This window comes from Dermacentor variabilis, chromosome 9 (assembly GCF_050947875.1).
Source record: "Dermacentor variabilis isolate Ectoservices chromosome 9, ASM5094787v1, whole genome shotgun sequence".
In the NCBI taxonomy this organism is placed as follows: Eukaryota; Metazoa; Arthropoda; class Arachnida; order Ixodida; family Ixodidae; genus Dermacentor; species Dermacentor variabilis.
The window spans coordinates 134651126-134671711 of record NC_134576.1 but is presented as its reverse complement, the minus strand read 5'-3'; positions in this window follow the sequence as shown (position 1 = coordinate 134671711).

Genomic DNA, 20586 nt, shown 5'->3' with positions numbered 1-20586 from the left:
ATAATTTAGCCGAAGTGAAATTTAGTTGTAGTTGACCTTTCCAATAAAATTTCACTTTATATAAATTGGTAAACGAATTGGTGCCGTAGTCTCCTGGCTCCGGAGTTTCCTATATTTGTTGTTCTTAGTTTATGATACACTCTAAAAAAAGTTTGCACCCTTTGGGGTTTATATCTGCCACACAACAATAATCGTCATCTCCCTTGATGCGTTTCCTTTCTTTAAAACGCCGCGCCCGCTACTTTACCTGTTGGGAATGCTATGTCATGCTGATAAGACGCATGCCGTTCGTTACTGAAAAGTACCGGGCTCGCAGCGTTAAAGAAAGGAAACGCATCAAGGCAGATGACGATTATCGTTGTGTGACAGATATACACCCCAAAGGGTGCAAACATTTCTTAGAGTGCACGTGTATGCACACAGATGGGAAGGTAGGCCACATTAGAGCCCGCGATCCTAATACACATTTGAGAAATTTCGGGAAATGGTACGTTCCTAAAGGGCATTGTACTTTTAGGACGTTATTTGAGTTAACTTTTTTAAATATTATGTTGGCGTAGCGTACGCAATATTTTCTGTAGATATTTCTCCATGGAAAATATTTATTTGCATTGTATGTACTCCTACTTGGGCCACGCGTAAGTGACCTGCAGAATTGTGTAAATAAATAAATAAATAAATAAATAAATAAATAAATAAATAAATAAATAAATTATTTCCCCTATAAATACGGACAAAGATACTTCTGACAAAAAGGAAATGGAAGCGTGAACAGGGCAAGAGAAATATAAACAGATTCAACCCCCACTTCGAAATATCTATGGGAAGCAAAGCTTTACTGAAGCGGTTAAGTAAAGGCATTGCAACTAACGATGATGTGTACAATATTATTTACATTCAGCCTATGCAGCGCGTAATCTCATAAGATGTTTATGTTTATCCACTCAAAGGCCACAACCTTATTCTCGTGTATATGTTTCTTTTTTTTTTCGTTTATGCTCTAGACCTCTAGCAAGAAATGCCGAAATGCCAACACCAAATCAGGCTCACGCTAAGTGACATCTCACGAGGGCGAAGAATATTATTCGAGCTGAGAAAACAGTGGCGACGACAGATGTATGCACGAAGAGTTACGACACATGTCACGCTAAATTCGTGGATTCTGCACCTCTTGCGTCACGGCGGCAGCACAGCCGTTCCAGAGGAGGATTGGCTAAGAACGGGCAAACGCCTAGTTACACGGGACAGATTTGCGCTTCCTGGCGCTACTTTAGTCGGTAAGCGCATGACTACGGTTATATGCAAAAGTGAGTTCGCCTCTACTCGCATTTGGCTCACGTATAACCTTTGTATCGACTAACATATCTGCCGAGACGCCGACCGACCCAGCAGCAGTCAGAAGCAACGCCAAACCCTGGAGGGTAGAAAAAAGAAAGCTTCGCTTAAAGAAAGAAGAAAACAAGAAGGAGGAGAAAAAGGACCATAAGAAAGACAAAATAAAGAAGTCACTGTAGGTAACTTTTGTAGGATACCCTATGCCAAGTATATAGCGTCTTTGCAACTGCTCATCGCAGTGTAAAATCCACGGAAAGCAAAATAAGGAACGCCGAACTCGGCGACAAGTTTCTGGATGATCGTGAACCTACTCCGCGCCCTTGGAATAGAGCACGCCTTGTGATGGGAGCGGCCGGGGGTGCCGAGGAGACCGCGTACAACAACGGCCGCGAGGACCACGCCGGCGGCGGCGGCGGAGCCAACGTTCGTCGGCCATCTGTTCCTCGCCGTCTGCTCGCGCAGTGCCGGTGGCGCCGGTGGGAGAGAAAGTAAAAAAGGACCGTCGCTTCTACGTCGGGAACGCCTTTGAGCAGAGATAAAATAAAAGTAAAGAAACACGGGAAACGAGCTTCTTCCTCCTGCTACTTCATCTTTGCCGGGGCTGCTCCTGTGGCCTGTTTCCATTCCTCCCTTTTCCCGGAGAAAACCACCATATACGGGGGCCCGGTTCGCCGCTGTCTGGCTAATTCCGTGCAGCAGCCGCTCGGAACAATTAAGACCGGTGTAGAAGGAGATGGTCCGCGCCGTCCGGTTGTACGGCGTTATTATGGTGTGGCAAATATATGGCATTAAAACTGCGGGCGAAACGTTCTGCTCGATGCCATAGCAGAAGAGCATTGTCATACGATTGTGTACAACGCATGCTCTTCCCAGAAGGCCTCATATCACCCGAAGATACATATTGCGCTTTATTATCGTATTTATTCGAGACAGCGGCCTTCCAGATGGGTAGTGACGAACTATATGCCATGAAATAGGTTCTACGGGTGTCGGCTGCCTATCTGAGCCTACCTGCTCCAACGTCACCATCAGCAGTGAAACGTTTGCAAACGTTCCGCTTTACTGGAACGTATCTGGAACGAAATTGGCAGTGCAACAGACAGAGACCTGGATTAGTCGCTAGCTGCTTGTTATTATAAGTTCCAGCTTGGCCTGACGTATTAAAGGGATATGTTTCTTGAGCTAGTTCGGCGACATTGGATGGTTGCACGATCTCGCACAATAAACAATAGCACATACATACCCAGTGACCCAAGTTGTCTGGCCAGCTTGGGCCAATAGGTAGCTATGTTACGCCATAATGATAAGATTCATGAATGAAAGCATTGGGTGACTCATTGATGTTTTCTTCAAACTTTAGCAAAAAAAAAATATTAGATTGCCTAAAATGCACTATGCATGGTACGCACTCTCAAAGGGAACAGTTTGTATTTCGCCGTAATGGTTAATATTAGGTAACAGAAAATAAAGTTCCTGTCGCAGGACAGCAGTTGTTCGTTTTTCAGCTCTCTCGAGTCGGTGAGGTGCGCTTGCACATGAGCTACTCCAAGAGTGTGCATATTCTTTCAAGGCGTCGCGCGCGTCTTAGTTGATGGTGGCATATTCGCGGCCACTGTCTTCAGGTGAATTCATCCACGTTAACGGCTCTTCCGGTCGAGTTATTTCGCAGCTCTTTATTTTGTAAAGGTTGATGTCCCGGGTGCCAGGCAAACAATGCTTTTAAAATCGCACCGCGAAAATTTGAGAAAGAAAGAAAGCTAACAAAGCGTGTTTCCTCGGAGCTTCGCTAGTTACCTGAATTGGGATGTACGCTGATGCGGCACACCCCGTGGCACACCGTTGACTGTTGTCACCTGAGTGAAATAGAGCTAAAAAAAATTAAATTATGGGGTTTTACGTGTCCAAACCACTTTCTGATTATGAGGCACGCCTTAGTGGGGGACTCCGGAAATTTGGACGACCTGGGGTTCTTTAAGGTTCACCTAAATCTAAGTACACGGGTGTTTTCGCATTTCGCCCCCATCGAAATGCGGTCGCCGTGGCCGGGATTCGACGCCACGACCTCGTGCTTCGCCCAACACTATAGCCACTAAGCAACCACGGCGGGTGAAATAGAGTTCAAAGCAAGGCATACAATAATTACAGGTTGCACGTACGTTGCGTATCGACAATGTTCAGACTTGACTCGCCTCCCATTTCGATCGCGGACAGAGCTGTGGCGGCGCCTCTAGGCCCATCGCCGTTCGATATGGAGGCTTTATCGAAGTTCAGAGTTTAGTAAGGACACACTAAGACGCTTCCCGATACCAAGAACTTGTTGACGCCTCTCAGGAAAGCGTGGAAACTTGCCACTCGTCGTCAACAGCACGTTTGCCGTGTATCCCAGATACCAGCGTGGCGCCGGACGACAGACGGCGCTGTGATCGCAAGATGGCGGCGCCCTCAGTAAAACGGTCTATACTGAACGAGCCGCGGCACTGCAGAGACTGCGCTCACGCACAACGCGACAGGCATTATGTAAATTACGTCACTATGCAGCCTGGTGGCTCCTATCTATATACACGAGAAAGTAATCACTTCTTCTCGGCTAGCTACCACTGCACCAAATCAGACGAGGTTTGTTGCATTTAAAAGAACAACTAGTAATCTAAAGCCAAAGCATAAAAAGTTCCGCCAGTTCGTACAGTAAAGTATTTTTGGATTGCAGCGCGAAGTGACATAGACAGAGACGAGGAAAGGAGGGAAAAAGATAAGTAGCAGGCAAACAGAAGCAGACTTAGCGCTCGTCCTGTCTGTGTCACTTCGTGCTACAATCCAAGAATAGTAATCTAAAGACTCTTTGTAGCCAATTTTTGATCAAGACGGTAAGTATTTAATTAATGTTGTTGAAAATCACACACTTTCAGAAAACGAGGCTATCAAGTTTACGACTCTCTAACTCAGAAAAAAAAGAAAAGGACATACCACAGTGCTGTAAGCTACGCCTATAGTATATGCATATGAGGCGGCCAAAATTGATTTATATACACCGCTCTGAACTATGCGACTATTTTTTGAGTTGGACTTTAACAAGACCCTCGTAAACATTCTAGCAATTTCACATAATCAGTAAATTGGTATATCAAATTTGTACGCTTTGGATGCCATAATGGATGCAGTTTACAAAACTGCGATATCTGTTCATGGTGCAGAGCCACGAACGTGTAAACTTCGTGCTTCTATCTTTTTCACACATACCACTTTTCGAAAATTCCCTTTAAAGACGTACGCCTTGTACGAAATTTTTCTTCCATCAGTCTATAATTTAACCTTCTCTCTCAAACGCAACAAATTTTATTAAAGTCAGCCCAGTGGTTACCTCAGAAAAGCATTTTCTGCGTTTTACATGTATTCGAATAGGCGGCACCGGAGTAGGGCCTGTGTTAATTAGCTTCCTCTTAATGGAGACCTGCTTTGAGTGCCCTAAGAGAACTTGTTGTCTGACTTGATTAGTTCAGTCTACATTGCGTTTATATCACTTCTTTTTTTGTCGCACGTGTGAACGTTGCTAAGATACGTATATTGCTTGCTCCTAGATTACATACACTCTATGGCATCTGTAAAAACAGTGTTTGCTTGTCGTGCAATGCTCTCATATATATTATTTTTGCCAAGGGAAGCGCGAGGTTGTTTTAACAACGTTATGTGCCAACGCCGCTTGCTTTTCTCTATATAGGTTTCCGAGATTTCTTTCTCTGGACAGTCGGTCTTCCCTTGTTATTACCCACCTATATGCGACAACCCTTGCACTTTATTGAAGGAGTAACTTATAGAGTGGCACAGCAGTTCATAAGACGTCTACTCAGAATATTCGTACTGTCTGAGTGAAGTATTTCGAGGGTGATGTGCCCGATAAAAAAGACGCGGTCGCGTGCATCCGACAGGCTGTTATGGCACAAGGCAAGCAAAGTATAAGCACGGAAACTGCGAGTCAAGAACTGCACGAAAAAAGCTTCGGGACGACACGCTTCACTCACTTCGCTCCCGTCACACCGAAACAATTAACCGGTTGAAAAAAACCGATCACCGTTTAAGCATTAATCGATTGTTCTGAGACTTAATCGACCAGTCATCCGGCTTCCATGGGTGAGTGAGTGAATGGGTAAACAATTTATTAAAAGGAAGGTCGTAATTTAAAAAGGAATGGTCAGACAGGCGAGGGGAAGTGTGACGGAGGGGGTTCCTAGACAAGACACGAGCAGACGACGGGTTGCTAGGTTGCTTTTGAGCGAACAGACTAGCGGGTCCATTAACCGTTCGTTCGGCGAACACGTAGAAATCGTCTGTTCAAATCGTCTGCGTTGCTGCGTATGTTTGTGCGAAATGCTGCACATTGTTTTTATAACTGCTCGACGTCAGACGAGAGACAGAGAACGGGACTCGTAAATATGTGTCCCCTTCCCTGTGTGTTGTCTGCTTCACGTTGTATAGGAAAACAATGTGCAGAAATCGTCTGCTCTCTTTTTGCCATCGCTGGTGTTGTCTTTCGAAGCTTGCTCGCCCGAAACCGCGTACACTTTTGCTGCGCTATCCGATTGCTCTAGCTCCGTACCTACACAGTACAGCCCGCTTAAACGCCATGCAGAGCCAGCGGCAGCAACAAACAGTCGAGAAAGAGAGCCGAGGCCCTTCAGTCCCGAAACAGGACGGACCCGTTTACGAGGCACCGCCTGCACCGCGAGCAGACGGCGGCCAACGCACGCACGCTTACTGACACACCTCTCCGAGACGCCGGGAACAAAAAAAAAAAGAAAGAACGAAATACTCGAAGAAACGTACAGGAGGCAACTCATCAGTGCCAAGAAAACAACAGAGGAAGCGAGGGACCACATCACGGCGGAAGGGGAACAGAGCAGAGCAGCCCAGCCAGGCCGAGGAAAACGTTGGGCCGGGGCGCCAGCAAGGCTTAACGCCCTACCTCCTCCCCCAATTTTATCTTTCGCACAGCAGCGCCCTCTCTCCCATAGAACCAACACTTTGCACGCCTTTCTATACTACCCAACAGACAACCAACCGCCTAAGTTCCACTTATATTTTGCTTCAGAGCACTCACTTTGCCTGCTTCTTTCGTTGATTACTCAAAGGCCTGTTTTCTATCGTCGCTGTAAGATATGAGTATGAAAGAGGTTATGAAGGGGAAGGGAGTTGTGGTTGGTGCAAGGGTGCAAGACAGGGTATTCGGGGGTGCATCTTCAGGGCAGGCAGACAGGCACTGTCTGAGGCTGTGCTGCAAGCAAGCGCGGCAATTGCATGTGCGTGCCCATCGTGCGCGGAGCCACCCATAATTGAAGCTTCATATTGTTTCCACTCTGGGCGTTGCTGGCGCTGACGACGGCAGCGATGAACGATTTCCGTTTTAGGATGCGTGCTCGTGTATTGATTTTAGCTTCGCTGGATAGGGGTCTCCTGGGGATATTTTCTTTTTCTACTCGAACAGCCATAAGCGCGTTTCTCGCTGCACTTATCTTTGCTGAGCGGTCGCTTCTCCATTTAGAAGGGCGATTAGTTTGCCAGTAGATAACAGAACACGAGTCTGTAAGATGACGGAATAGGGTCGAAATAAGGAATGACGAAGAAAAACGAAACAAGGTTGGGTGTTTGACGGGTGTGGTCGAGGCGTGAGATGAAGGCATTCATCGTTCAGTGAATTTTTATTGCCAGGGAGAAGAGGGAACGTTGTAATCACGCCTAAACGCGACGATGAAGGAAATTGCCAATCGCGTTCTATGAAAACCGCGTATACTCCGCGGTTTCTTCCGATAAATGGAAACGGCCTTATCGATTGAAAATAGGAAAGCCGTGCTACGTATAGCCTCGTGTGGCTCCTTGTGCATTATGATCCAAATTGCCTTCAACACTTAAAAAGAATGCTCATAGCGATTAGGCAAAATATTCATCCGGGAAATGAAGTCGTATGCATCAGGAGTTAGATACTGTACGAGAATGAGTTGTAATGTCGAGAGCTTCCGTGAAAACATACGCTTGAAAATTATCATTGTGTCGTCACAGAAGATGAAAAGCGCGCGCGACTTCATAGTGAGGGTTTATAAGTTTATAAACACATCACACGTACAGATATGCATCATGCGATCTCAGACACACAGACAAAACATCTTAAATATTGGCTTGACGAAGGTCTGCGCCCCCTAAGAAGGTAGATAAACAAATAAATTAATTAAAGGAAACTCCCGGTGACAAGATATATAAATACATATTGTTATGTCATGAAAGAAACGGGGTTCATTTGAAAGGAATCAAGGCGAGCCCGAGACGGCGCAAGACGTCCTTCTCCTCTTCCTCGTGTTCTCCGCCCACACTCCTCCTTCCACTCATGCGCTACATTTAGCGTAATACTTCTCCCCTCCTAGACGAAGCCCACCGAGCGAGTCAGTTAAAGGGACACTGAAGAGAAAAATGATTTCTTATGCATCAGTAAATTACCTCTCTAGGACACCAAAAACACCACTCTCGCTACGATAAGGCGCTTGGTAAGCCAGAAAAAGCGCAAGAACGAAACACGGGTGGCGACACCTCCTTGAAGTTTCCGCACCTGGCCTCTGTGACGTCATGGATTTTGGGTGGCATCTTCTAGGGCCTACATAATTATATAGCGTTACAGATTGACTTCATTGTGTTCTAAATGAACCGAATATTAAACATGCCACGTTTTGGAAACCTTTATTCAGCCAACGCGGCCCAAATGCGAGAACATACTTCGGAATCCCTGACGTCACACTGACGTACCGGCGTAAAGGTTTCGGCGCGAAATTCAAATACTGATACTTCGACCTTCATTCTCTCGTCTAAAAATCAAACTATTATTTCTAAGTGACTGCCTGCAGTGTACTCCAACAATGCTTTATTAGTCTAAACTGATTTGTTGTTTCGCTTTAGTGTCCCTTTAAGTTCTCGGAGTGAAGGGCTTCAAACGAGCGGCGCGTATACAACCTCAGTGTTGGCGGAGCGTCGTCCAGTTGCGGTGAGACGCGCCAGTCGATAGTTTACCTCACTGTGCTGGTCAACAACCACGTACGGGCCTTTATAGGTGGCGAGAAGTTTCTGACACAGGCCGCGTTTGCGCACCGGACGCCACAGCAGGTCCCCTGGAGAATAGGCGACATCCCCATGGTGCCTGTCGTACCGTGCGTTTGACCGGCCTTGCGAAGCCAGAGTACGCATGCGGGCCAAGCGTCGAGCTTCTTCAGCGAGACGCGGGGTCTCGTCGATGGAGAGATCGTCGTTGGTTGAGAAAGAAAATGTGGTGTCCCAGTTTGTGGCGCGGCGGACTAGCGTAGAGGAGGAAAAATGGGCTGTAGCCAGTAGTTTCGCGCTTTGCAGTGATAAAGGCGTATGCGTGAAAGGGCAATATTTCGTCCCAGTCTTTGTGGACCGATGCGACAGGTTTACCAGTGCGCTCTTGGTACGCTCGGTGATACAGTGTCGAATGGCGAAAGCTGGAAGCGCACAATCGAAGAAGCTCTTCTACGATATATGCAGCAAACGGGAGGTCGCGGTCGCTGATGATGACTCGAGGAGGACCGTGACGGAGAATGATCGAGTGCAGCAGAAAAAAGATAAACTTGGCTGGCGGTGGCAGATGGTAAGGCAGCCGTCTTGCAGTACCGGGTTAGGTAATCGGCAGCTACGATGATCCGACGGTTTCCTTTCGATGAGCGGGGAAAGGGAGCCATGAGATCAATTCCAACTTGCTCGAAAGGAGAGCTATAGGAGGCGTCCGTGGTTGTAGTAGCCCGGCTGGCGTGGTAGTTAACTGATTGTGGGCCTGACGCTGAGCCCAACCGGCCACATAAATTTCTGTCAACCGACGCATTCGGGACCGTAAAACCGCTCTTGGGCACGATGAAATGTACGCGCTGCTCCAAAGATGTCCGGAGGTTGGATTGTCGTGCATGGCCCGCAGAATAGTGAAGCGCAGCTTCTCCGGAACAACAAGAAGGAAGCGGGCACCAGTGGTTGCGAAATTCCTTTTGTAGAGGAGGCCATCACGAAAACAAAAGCTTCGGTTTGTTGTGGAGTCATGCGCAGAGTTGAAAAGCGGCTGTAAGCTGGGGTCCTCCCGCTGCTCCGTTTCAAAGGTATCTTTATTGCGAAATTCGGGCGCCAAATAAGCGATTAGGTGGTCAAAGTTATCCGTATCACAAAGTGTCGTGTTTGGTGGCATTCTCGAGAGGCAGTCTGCATCAGTGTGTCGGCGACCACTCTTGTATATGAAACTGTGAAGTTGTACTCCTGGAAGCGTAAAGCCAAGCGCCCGAGATGAGCAGAAGGATCACGGAGGTTGACAAGCCAGCGCAACGAATGATGATCCGTAACTACTGTGAATGGACGCCCATATACATACAAGCGGAAACGTTGCAGAAAACAAATGACCGCTAGTCATTCTTGCTCCGTAACGGTATAATTGCGTTTGGGCTTAGCGTGCGACTCGCACAAGCAATGACGTGCTCTTCCCGGTCGCATCGTCGAATGAGCACTCCACCGACGCCCACGCCACTCGCATCGGTATGGATCTCTGTCGGTGCGGCTGGGTCGAAATACCAAAGAATGGGGCCCGTCGTCAGTAAGAACTTCAATCGACGCAAAGATGCGTCGCACACATGAGTCCAATCAAAAGTGGTGTCCTTATGCAGCAGACCACTTAGCGGATAAGCGACATCAGCAAAAGTGGGTAGAAATCGGCGGGGATAAGAGCGGAGGCCTAGGAAACTACGAAGCTCTTTAATAGACCGAGGAGGCTTAAATGCTTCAACAGCTGCTGTCTTTTGTTGGTCAGGCCTGATACTACCCTTGTCTACAAGATGACCAAGCACCAATATCTGCCGCTCAGCGAAGTGACATTTCTTAGAATTGAGTACTAGGCCGGCGGCTTTGATGCAGTCTAAGACAACTTCCAGGCGCCAGTTGTGCTCTTCAAAAGTGCTTCCAAAGATGGCAACGTCGTCTAGGTAGCACATGCAAATATCCCATTTGAGGCCTCGAAGAATGTCGTCCATACATCTTTCAAAAGTCGCGGGTGCGTTGCAGAGCCCAAACGGCATGACGTTGAACTCAAACAAGCCGTCCGGGTTTATACATGCTCTTTTTTCTTTGGCCGCCAAGGTGCATTGGGATTTACCAGTACCCCGATCGCAAATCAACGCATGACAAGTAGGACGCCGAATGGTGGCAGTGCACTGCATGATCAATCCTTGGAAGAGGGTAAACGTCTTTCTTGAACGGAATTGAAGCGGCGGTTGTCCACACAAAATCTCCAGGTACCGTCTTTCTTTTTCACAAGTATAACTGGAGTAGCCCACGGGCCCCTGGAGGATTCCTGGATTACTCCTCTCTGCAGCATTTCGCGAACTTGTTCGTCAATAATCGCGCCCTCAGACGGTGATACTCAGTAGGGGTTTTGTCGAATAGGCTGCGCCAACCCCGTGTTATTTATGTGCTTGGTCCGAGACGCAGGACTGGACGGTGCGTTATCCTCCTGGGCAAAGTCGAAGATACGTAAGTCCTTAGTTAGAATGTCCACTAATGCACGGATCTCATCCGTGCTGATTGACTTGCTGATCAGAGGAAGAATCTTTGACTCTCCTGCACAACCTGCAACTCGTTTATGTGAAACATCTGCGAGCACGACCACTGGCGTCGACTTGTGCTCCTTGAAGAAAACAAATAAGCTTCGTGCCAGCGAATACGGCTGCGTTTTCTCCAGAAGGGTTGACAATCCATAATTTAGAGTGCCGCTGAGCGACAGATACAAGAGAGTGTGGTTGAAAAATGTTCTTTTTCATGCACGTTAAATTCGCAGGCTCTACTGCCGCATCGAAGGCCTGCTGATGATCGCTACTAGCTCAGCCCAGCGGAACGCACACAGCGGACAAAGCAGGAACGAGTGTCCTCACAGACACGAAATGCACCGTCCTCGCTGGGAGCATCCTGCCTAAGCTCGTGCGAAATGTGGCCACTTACAAACATCTCCAATGTTTGGCAATCAACTGTGGCACCGCACATCTGTAGAAAATTGACACCTAATGTAACGTCATGTGAGGGTCGGCGGAGAATGGTAAATTCAATCGTGTAAGCTTGAACAATCAGTGAAACTTGCGCAGTGCAAACACCAACAGGCTGCAACGAATTCCCACTTACGCCACAAGTTTGGCCCTTGGTTCCATTGAAAGACCACTTTGCGTCCTAATAACCTTTTAACAGCAAGGCTCATGACAGAAACAATAGCACCAGTGTCCACTAACGCCATTGTAGACGCACCATCAACAAGGGCTTACGCTGTGTTCTTCTGCATAAACACAGGCGGAGGCATATCTTTCAGCAGTGAATCTCCAGCGACTTCACCTCCATTGGCCGCGCTCTCTAGTTTAGCGGCGGTGGTGACCTTAAACGACGCCGTGGTGAAGGAGACCGGTGCAGTCGAGGAGCAGGCGGCGGCGTCACGCTACGGTCGGAAGCGGGGGAGCGGTTCCAGAAGTTTCCTTGCCCAAGAATTGCTGCCAGAAGACGGTTACGCCATGGAAGGTTATCGGGTGTTGGGCGCTGTGGCTGCAAGTTGATCGTACCGAGGCCTTCGACGATGAGGACAAAATCGGGATATGTGGCCAAGAACGCCGCAGATGTAGCACGTAGGAAGCGAACGGCTTCCCCGGTAGTCGTCAGAACAGTCAGGCACTCCAGCACGCCCAGGACGAGTGACGGGGTCGTGACGCGGGCCACTGCCACTCGTGGGACGTCGGGAGGAACGGGCGTAACGAGGGCGAGGCTCAAAGCGGGTATCCGAAGAGTAGTTGCTGTTCGATGCCGGTGCCTATCGGTACTCTGGTAAGTATGCGACGTTGACCGACGGATGCCACACATTTTGAGGTGGAGAAGGGGCCGGGGCTTACGAAAAGGAGGCGTCCGAGACATCAGGCGGGCGACGTGCCTTCTCGTTGTGCGTGTATAACTCTTCGCGGACGATCTGTCTTATGGTCGACGCCAGGTCAAATAAAGAAAGGGCCCATGTCGATACTGGCCACAGTGGTAACGTTGGCCAATCGGCCAAACTCTGGCGTTACTCGGTGCATCTTCAGTGCTTCGAAAGTACGGCAGTGCTTCATGACGTCAGACACTGAAGCGAGGCTTTCCTTGCCGGTCAGGAAATTGTAGACGTCTCCTGCTATGCCCTTAAGTAGGTGCCCGACTTAGACTTCCTCTGACATTATTGCGTTGGCTTGCTTGCACAATTTCAATATCTCCTCGATGTGGGTAGTGTAAGTCTCACCTGGTAGCTGTGCTCTCTGTGCCGGGGTGTGTTGTGCGCGTTTCTTTTTTTTTTTTTTGCGTCTGAATCACGGAAACATTTCTTTAGCTCAGCGACGAAACGGTCTCACGTCATGCATAATTCTGCATGGTTTTCCAACCACATCAGGGCAGTGTCAGTGAGTGCGAAAACAACGTAGGTTGGTTTGTCGGTAGTGTCCCAGTCGTTGGACTTGCTTAACTCGCCAATAATGCCTAAGCCATTCGTCCACATCTTCACCTGCTTTCCCGGAGAAAACCCGAGGTTCTCGGTAGTAGCGTCACGTACCAGCAGGCATGTATCCCCGTGCAGCGGGCATTGGACCCTGAACATCTCCGTCGTTTGACATGTCGGCAGGCAAAAGGTGGTAGTCCGGCGAGGCTACGACTCCGGCGAAGAATAAATGGTTCCCGGTACGTCGTTACTTCTATTACCCCGCACCTCCACCAAAACTGTTAACGTCACGAAAGAAAGAGGGTTTATTTAAAAAGAATCAAGACGAGCCTGAGACGGGCAAAAAGTCCTTCTCTTCTTCCGCGTATTCTCTGCCTGCACTTCTTCCACTCATGCGCCGCATTTACCGTAATAATATTAAAGCTTATTTTGTTTTTTCAATAGAAGCGGTATATAGAATTTCTATCAATATAAAGAAATACGTAATAAAATAAGCGAGAGAAGAAGCGGTACTGAAAGGATTATAACGAGATAAAGCCAACAGACAATGAAGCCAAGGAAAGCATCGGGGAAATTAGCTGTGGTTGAAATAGGAATGTAGAAAATAATAAAGAAAAGTGAAATGAAAGTGGACGCTTCATTGTCTGTTGGCTCTATCTGTTAATAAAATAACGTTGCATATATATATATATATATATATATATATATATATATATATATATATATATATATATATATATATATATAAGAGAACTCCAGAACAATTGCGTAGTATAAACACAGCAGAATTAAATCAGAATACGTGTTGACAACAAACGAATATAGGATATAGATTGGTGAATGGCATGTCAATCCAGGATGTGGCATGAAAATACAAACCTATCACACGATGGTACACCTTCAGAGCCAGCCATTAAATGCGATTTATACGACAATAATGGTTAGGAGATTAGGAGATGGTTAGTTTCTCCGTGAACATGACCATGGTGACCACGCAGGGAACGATGTAATGGATGATTACAGGCGCAACGTTATCAGACATGAAGGTGAATTAAACAGAAACGCCAAAGGTTTATATTCTAGTTTAGATTAATAGACAGAACTGGGGAGGTGGACATACCACGTAATACGTAGACCAGATAACATGTTGATCGCTTTGTATGGCAATATGCACGCCAAGTGAAGAGAAACAAATTCGAGAACTGAAAACAATCAGACAATGGGATCAAATTATGAAATTGCAAAGCACAGAATGGACTTGGCTCACGGCGCAAGACAGATGTAATTGAATATGCCTGGGAGGGGGGTTTGGTCCTGCACTGGACATGAAATAGGCTGATGTTAACGATGATTACCTCACCGATACCACGCACTAGACTAGAACATATATGCATATTCTGTGTATCGCTGATGACTCCAGCCTCGCGGTGTCCTTTCATACTCATTTTGTCTTCGCATTTGTTGCTGCTTCGAGCCCTGCAAATAGTACCAACTAAGTCTATCGTCGATCCTTACGAACCGGGTAACGACGGTCAGTGATCGCATCTGCAAGACACGTGACCGTGACATTCCATGTCCGCGGTGTCCTCCGAAGGTTATCCAGTGAACAAAAAAAAATAAAGAACTAAGAAAGAAAGAAAAAGATGTATCATCATGCACTGCACTGTCAGAACCTCTGAAAATTAATGCCCACGGGATAAGCGCAAGCAACACTTAGGGCTACATTCACGACGGGCATCACCCGTAGACAACCAATAAGCAAGCAGCTCTCAGGATTACGCGCCGGTTCAAGGGTTAATGGCCGGGTAGGGGCACACCGGAGATGACTTGAAGGCATCCATCTCTATTGGTCGGACATGGCTCTGACGTGCGCTTTCATGGCTAGCAGTTTGCAGCTCACTTGCATCGAGGCTGTTACCCTGTTCTGCTGCCCACGACCTTATCGTCCGCCTCAGGCTCTAAAACTACGCGGTCTTATGCATGGCTGTCAAGCCGTCGACAACAGCCATCGTCAAGCGACGAAAAGAACGATCTTACCGACACATGCATACTCGCGACGCTCCATGCCCACGGGCAACCGTGCCGTCTGCTCGCGCGGAAAGTAAGCAGACGACGTAGACAAAAAAAGAAAAAAAAAAGAAAAAAGATCTGGCAGTGTTGGAAAGCCACATATAGCTCTTAGAGGTGAGAGAAATAATTCCAACGAGATTTTGAGGACCACGGCATGCGCCTTTTGCGCCATCAAGTCATCCGAAATGTTGTAATAAGTTTTCCTAATGACCGGGCAAACGGTGTTGTTTTCCTCTGACATATTTTGACAGTGGATAATTTTTGTTCTATTATATAGGGTGTCTCGCCTTGGTAGCGCAACGGTGATGGTACTTCTCTGCTAAGGTCGAGGTCGCAGGTTCGACCCCGTTTGACGCAGCGGCCGCATTTAGATTTTTGTGAAAAGCAAAAATAGAAAAAGAAGCAAGAAAAAACACGCTCGTTTGCCTAGATTTAGGTGCACGTTAAGGAACCTCGGGTGGTCGGAATTAATTTGAAGTCCCCCCACTACGGCGTGCCACGTAATCAGGTCCTGGTTTGGGCGCCTAAAACCCCAGAATTTAATTAACTCGCAAGAATAACAGAACACATCACGGCATCGTCAGAGCTTATGCCCACCATCGCGTATGCAGATCAAGTAGCCGCTGCCAGATATAGTCAGATTGTTTGCTTGACAGCGTAATTTGCTCTGGCCCATTCTTTTGAAGCTTCCTGTTTTAATCTCCGCTTCGTACTAATGTAGATTAGTACGTGAGGCTTTTTGCATTAAGAGAAGCAGGCTATCGCTGATTGAGCACCGCATCAATCGCGCTGTCAAATAAAGAACCTGATTACATCGGCGAGTGGCTGAGCGCAACGCATAAGCGAACAGCATAGCGGTAGCCGGCATGCCCCTTCTGATGCTATACGTTCTATACACCCTCATATATGGCATTTCCTTTCCGAGTAAAACCATTCCACAACAAGCCCTCCCTTCTGTCCTGTTCCCATCGGATTCTTCTTGTTTGTTTGTTTGTAACGCGACAATTGACCTTCGACCAATGGCTTCATATAGCTTTCACGCCATTGCACGATTTTACTGGAACAGGGCTTGTTCAAGGAGAAGGAAGGGGAGGGGGGGGGGGGTATTATGCGCGGCAAATATCGACGACACGAAGATCGAGATGCAGTGTTATTTTTTACGGTGCACTTACTATCGTATGCAGCTCTGCAGCTTTGGCCTCGCATTGAGAGAGACCACCTACCGCGACTGCTTGACGTTCAATACACATTCGATAAAGAAGTCGCGCTCGCGCGTATATATATATATATATATATATATATATATATATATATATATATATATATATATATATATATATATATATATATATATATATATATATATATATGAAGCGCTGGATGGGTGTGAGGTGATTTACCGAGGACACGCATGGAAAAGCGTTGAACCGTGCAACGACGTGGGGGTCATCGCTGCGCTGCAGCGAGTATACACACACACGTCGAGAGCCGTCGCCTCGTCCGAAGCCTGGCGTGCTGTGTTGGGATTCAGGTTTTGCCACTTACATGACTAGCATCGATGTCACGCGTCGCCGGAGATTAAAGCGAGATTATCGTTTCGTTTACGACCGAACACATCGGAGAAAATAAAGAAAGCGGAAGAAATTAAAAAGAAAAAAACGCTAAGCGCGGACGAGAATAACCTTTTCTATCTTTCTTTTTATATTGCACCAAAGTGCACCGGAAAGCCGAGAAGCGATAAAAATGCGCACCGATCTAAAGGGTCCGCCATTGAAGGTATTTATATTATACGTTTCGCCGGAACTCTGATGAGGTCGACGACGGCAGCGTACATTGCGGTGCGCTATGCGTGAACGCCCGCAAAGGTCGCTGCTCGGTTCTGAGTTTATCTGGCCCCGAGTGGCGGGTCACACGCGAGTTCCCAGTCATAATCATCATCATCATCATCCTGGTTACGCCCACTGCAGGGCAAAGGCCTCTCCCATACTTCTCCAACCACCCCGGTCATGTACTAATTGTGGCCATGTTGTCCCTGCAAACTTCTTAATCTCATCCGCCCACCTAACTTTCTGCCGCCCTCTGCTACGCTTCCCGTCCCTTGGAATCCATTCCGTAACTCTTAATGACCATCGGTTATCTTCCCTCCTCATTACATGTCCTGCCCATGCCCACCCATTTCTTTTTCTTGATTTCAACTAAGATATCATTAACTCGCGTTTGTTCCCTCACCCAATCTGCCCTTTTCTTATCCCTTAACGTTACACTTATCATTCTTCTTTCCATAGCTCGTTGCGTCGTCCTCAATTTAAGTAGAACCCTTTTTGTAAGCCTCCAGGTTTCTGCCCCGTACGTGAGTACTGGTAAGACACAGCTGTTATAAACTTTTCTCTTGAGGGATAATGGCAATCTGCTGTTCATGATCTGAGAATGTCTGCCAAACGCACCCCAGCCCATTCTTATTCTTCTGTTTATTTCAGTCTCATGATCCGGATCCGCAGCCACTACCTGTCCTAAGTAGATGTATTCCCTTACCACTTCCAGTGCCCAGTAGTACGCTCCAAATGGGAATGTAGGCCTAAGCTTACAACTCGGCGCGCTGTTCACTCGGTGGCCATGGGTCCTGGCTGAGCCTCGGCGAGTTTCGGAAAATAGCTCATCCGTGCGTCTTTGCGCATATTCATGACACCGCGCTCTGCTTGCGTTCTTTTCGTAAGCCCGCCGCTTCGTGGCCCCTAACTTTGGGTGCGCAAGATCTAACACTCAATGTTCAGTCGACCCTGCGCACAGGGTGACGCGGACAATTTAGGAAGCTTCGTAGCGTTGTCTGTACTGGTTAGCTAGCACCAGCCATAGCTTTTACTACATTAGATGAAGTTAATTAATTGGTTAAGAAATACCTTTCAGGCGCAAAAACATGAAGGAAGTAGTGGTAGGTGGTCCCAGGAAGTAGTGGTTAGTAAAAAATTCGCAGTTCCGCCCGAAAGGCGAATCACTGATTGCGATAGCAAATTAGTAGATAGCTGTTCGAAGTAAGGATAGCAGTTTTATCGGCTGTGTACATTTGTAAACATTCGCTTGCTAACTAAATTAACAATGATAGAATGTGTAAGCATGACTCAATGAAGACGCAAAAACAAACAGACAGACAGACAGACAGAGACAGTGCTGTCTTTGCGTGTCTGCTTCTTTCTACGTCCCTGTTCAGTCGTGCTTACACATTCTATCATGGATTCAAACCATCTAGCCTGTCAACGTGTTTTAACTAAATTCACCAGCACGCTGTCACGCGCGCACAGGCAAACATGAACACATCTGGCTCAATGACAGCAGAAACTACCAGTGAAAACTGTGTAGTTAAGAAACGCGGCAGGAGCCGCGAGCCAGTTGACCTCCGTGCATCTGTCGCTTCAACGCGAACGAAACGTCGAAGTCACAGCGCATACGAAGCTACGGGCACTACGCGCACTCTGGAAACATCGCAGATCGTTTTGAATAGGAGGCCCGCGCGGGCGCGCACTTAGGTCACGTCGCAGATTGCTCTCAAGACACACGAGCGCCGGCAACGCGTCCCTACGGAGTCCACCAAAGGCGTCTACTACGGCGTCCGCGATTCGCGTGGCCAACGCCGTAGTAGACGCCGCAATGTCTCCACTCTGTACGCAGCGGCGGGCGATGAGGGCATCGAGGCACCCTGGCAGCTGCCGGAGAAGAACGCCCCTCCTCCCTCGCCTCACCTCCCTCTGCCTCGCGCCCCACAGGAGAGGGCTCGCATCCGGGCCGCGTTCCTCGCTCACGCACGCGAGATTGAACCGCGTTCGCCGGCTCACCCTCACACGCTTTTACAGAACCTCACGGCGACGGCGACGGCAGAAATGAGCTTCGAGTGTAAATTGCTATCGCAATAATAACGAATATCTACAGCGACGCAAAGCGTACGTTGAGCACTGTTATTTTGAAGCGTGCATTGTCCTGAATTTTGGCAATGGAAGCAGGTAGGCGTTTCAAATCCAAACTTCTCCTTGGCTTTAAAAAAAAAAATGCCGGCAGGACATTGTTCGACAAATGGTGCACCAACTTTTTATGCTCTGCTCAAAAACGGGATCAAAGTACACTTTAGTTTTTGAAACGAAACCACAGTGTGTGAAGTGTTGCGTTTCGCCTGCGACACGTGGTTTTGCCGGCGCGACTGCGGCGGGGCGGCAGACATTTTGGCCCGATCGTCGTCGCCACAACACTCATCGCCAGGTGTTTCCAGGCGCGACTGCGGCGATGCGACCGCCTAGGGATCATCCTCGCATTCCAGTCATTGTGCCCGAAACAGGCGATGCCAAAGCAGGGATCTCATTCCAGTCATTGTGCCCGAAACAGGCGATGCCAAAGCAGGGATCTCGTTCCAGTCATTATGCCCGAAACAGGCGATGCCAAAGCAGGGACCATCCTCTCATTACAGTCATTGTGTCCGACCGGCAGCGCCACGACAGGGTGCTACGAGATCGTGCTCGACATGGTGCTACGGCATCGCTACGACAGTGTGCGTCACCATTAGCCCATTGTACATTCACGTGCTCGTCTTTTGAGGGGTTCCTTCTTGCCCTCAACTGCGAGAGTATAAAAACAGCTGCCCCCGGACGCCAAAAGGGAGGGCTCCGATTTCTTCTGTTGAGTGAAGTGCTCTCCCGTCTCTCTACTTCGGTCAAACCTGACCGCCAACTCTTTGCGATGTTAAAATAAACAAGTTGTTTCGTTGTTACCAGTCGACTCATGCTTTGCCGGGACCTTCGGATGCTTCCAGTTGTACCCCAGGCCGCCAGGCCAACGCTACCCTTGGGGCTTGCGACCCAGGTACAACCACGGGCGTCAGCGCCGAGTTCCCAACAGATCGTACCAGCAAGTCCGATCCAAACATCTGGTGGCAGCGGTGGGATCGCCTCCGACTTCAAACAACTGTCTGCCAGCGGAGAGATCGCGACAACGGAGGCCAGCAGCAAAGAGATGCAGTTGACTGTATGCTGAGCAGCTCAACGACGATCCGGGAGCAGTGCAACGAGCCCTGTGTGACGACTGGTTGCCTGCAGCGGAACGACGGCGCGGAATTCCTGCCTGCGAGGTTTGGTGAGTGCGGGACTTTCTTCTTCTGAGCTTTGCCAGGCTTTTGTTAGTGTCAGAAACAGAGCTGGTAATTGTGGTTGTCGTTGCTGCCGGGTTAATTTGCGGCAAGACAATAGTAAGCAGTAGAGAAAGCAGCATTCAGAGCAGCCATGGATTTGAAGTCGTTGCGCAAACCGAAATTGTTGGAGCTTGCAAGAGAGTTGGGTCTGGATGTCTCAGACAAACTAAGAAAACCTGAACTGCTAAAGGCTATTCTTGAGTTAGAGGCTGAGGATGACGAGCTGTCGGAATGCCTTGAGACAATTGAGGAGAGGTCAAAAAGACAGGAGCGCGAACTTAAAGAGCAAAAAGAGAAACAGGAGCGCGAACTTAAAGAACAGAAAGAAAAAGAAGAGCGTGAACGTAAAGAACAGAAAGAGCGAGAGCAACAAGAGAAAAAAGAAGAGCGCGAACACGCTTTGGAAATGAAGCGTCTCGAGGTAGAGATGGAACGCGCTCGTAATGGAAGTCAGGCACACGGTGCAGGAGAACGAGTATTGTTCAAAATGACTGACCTGATG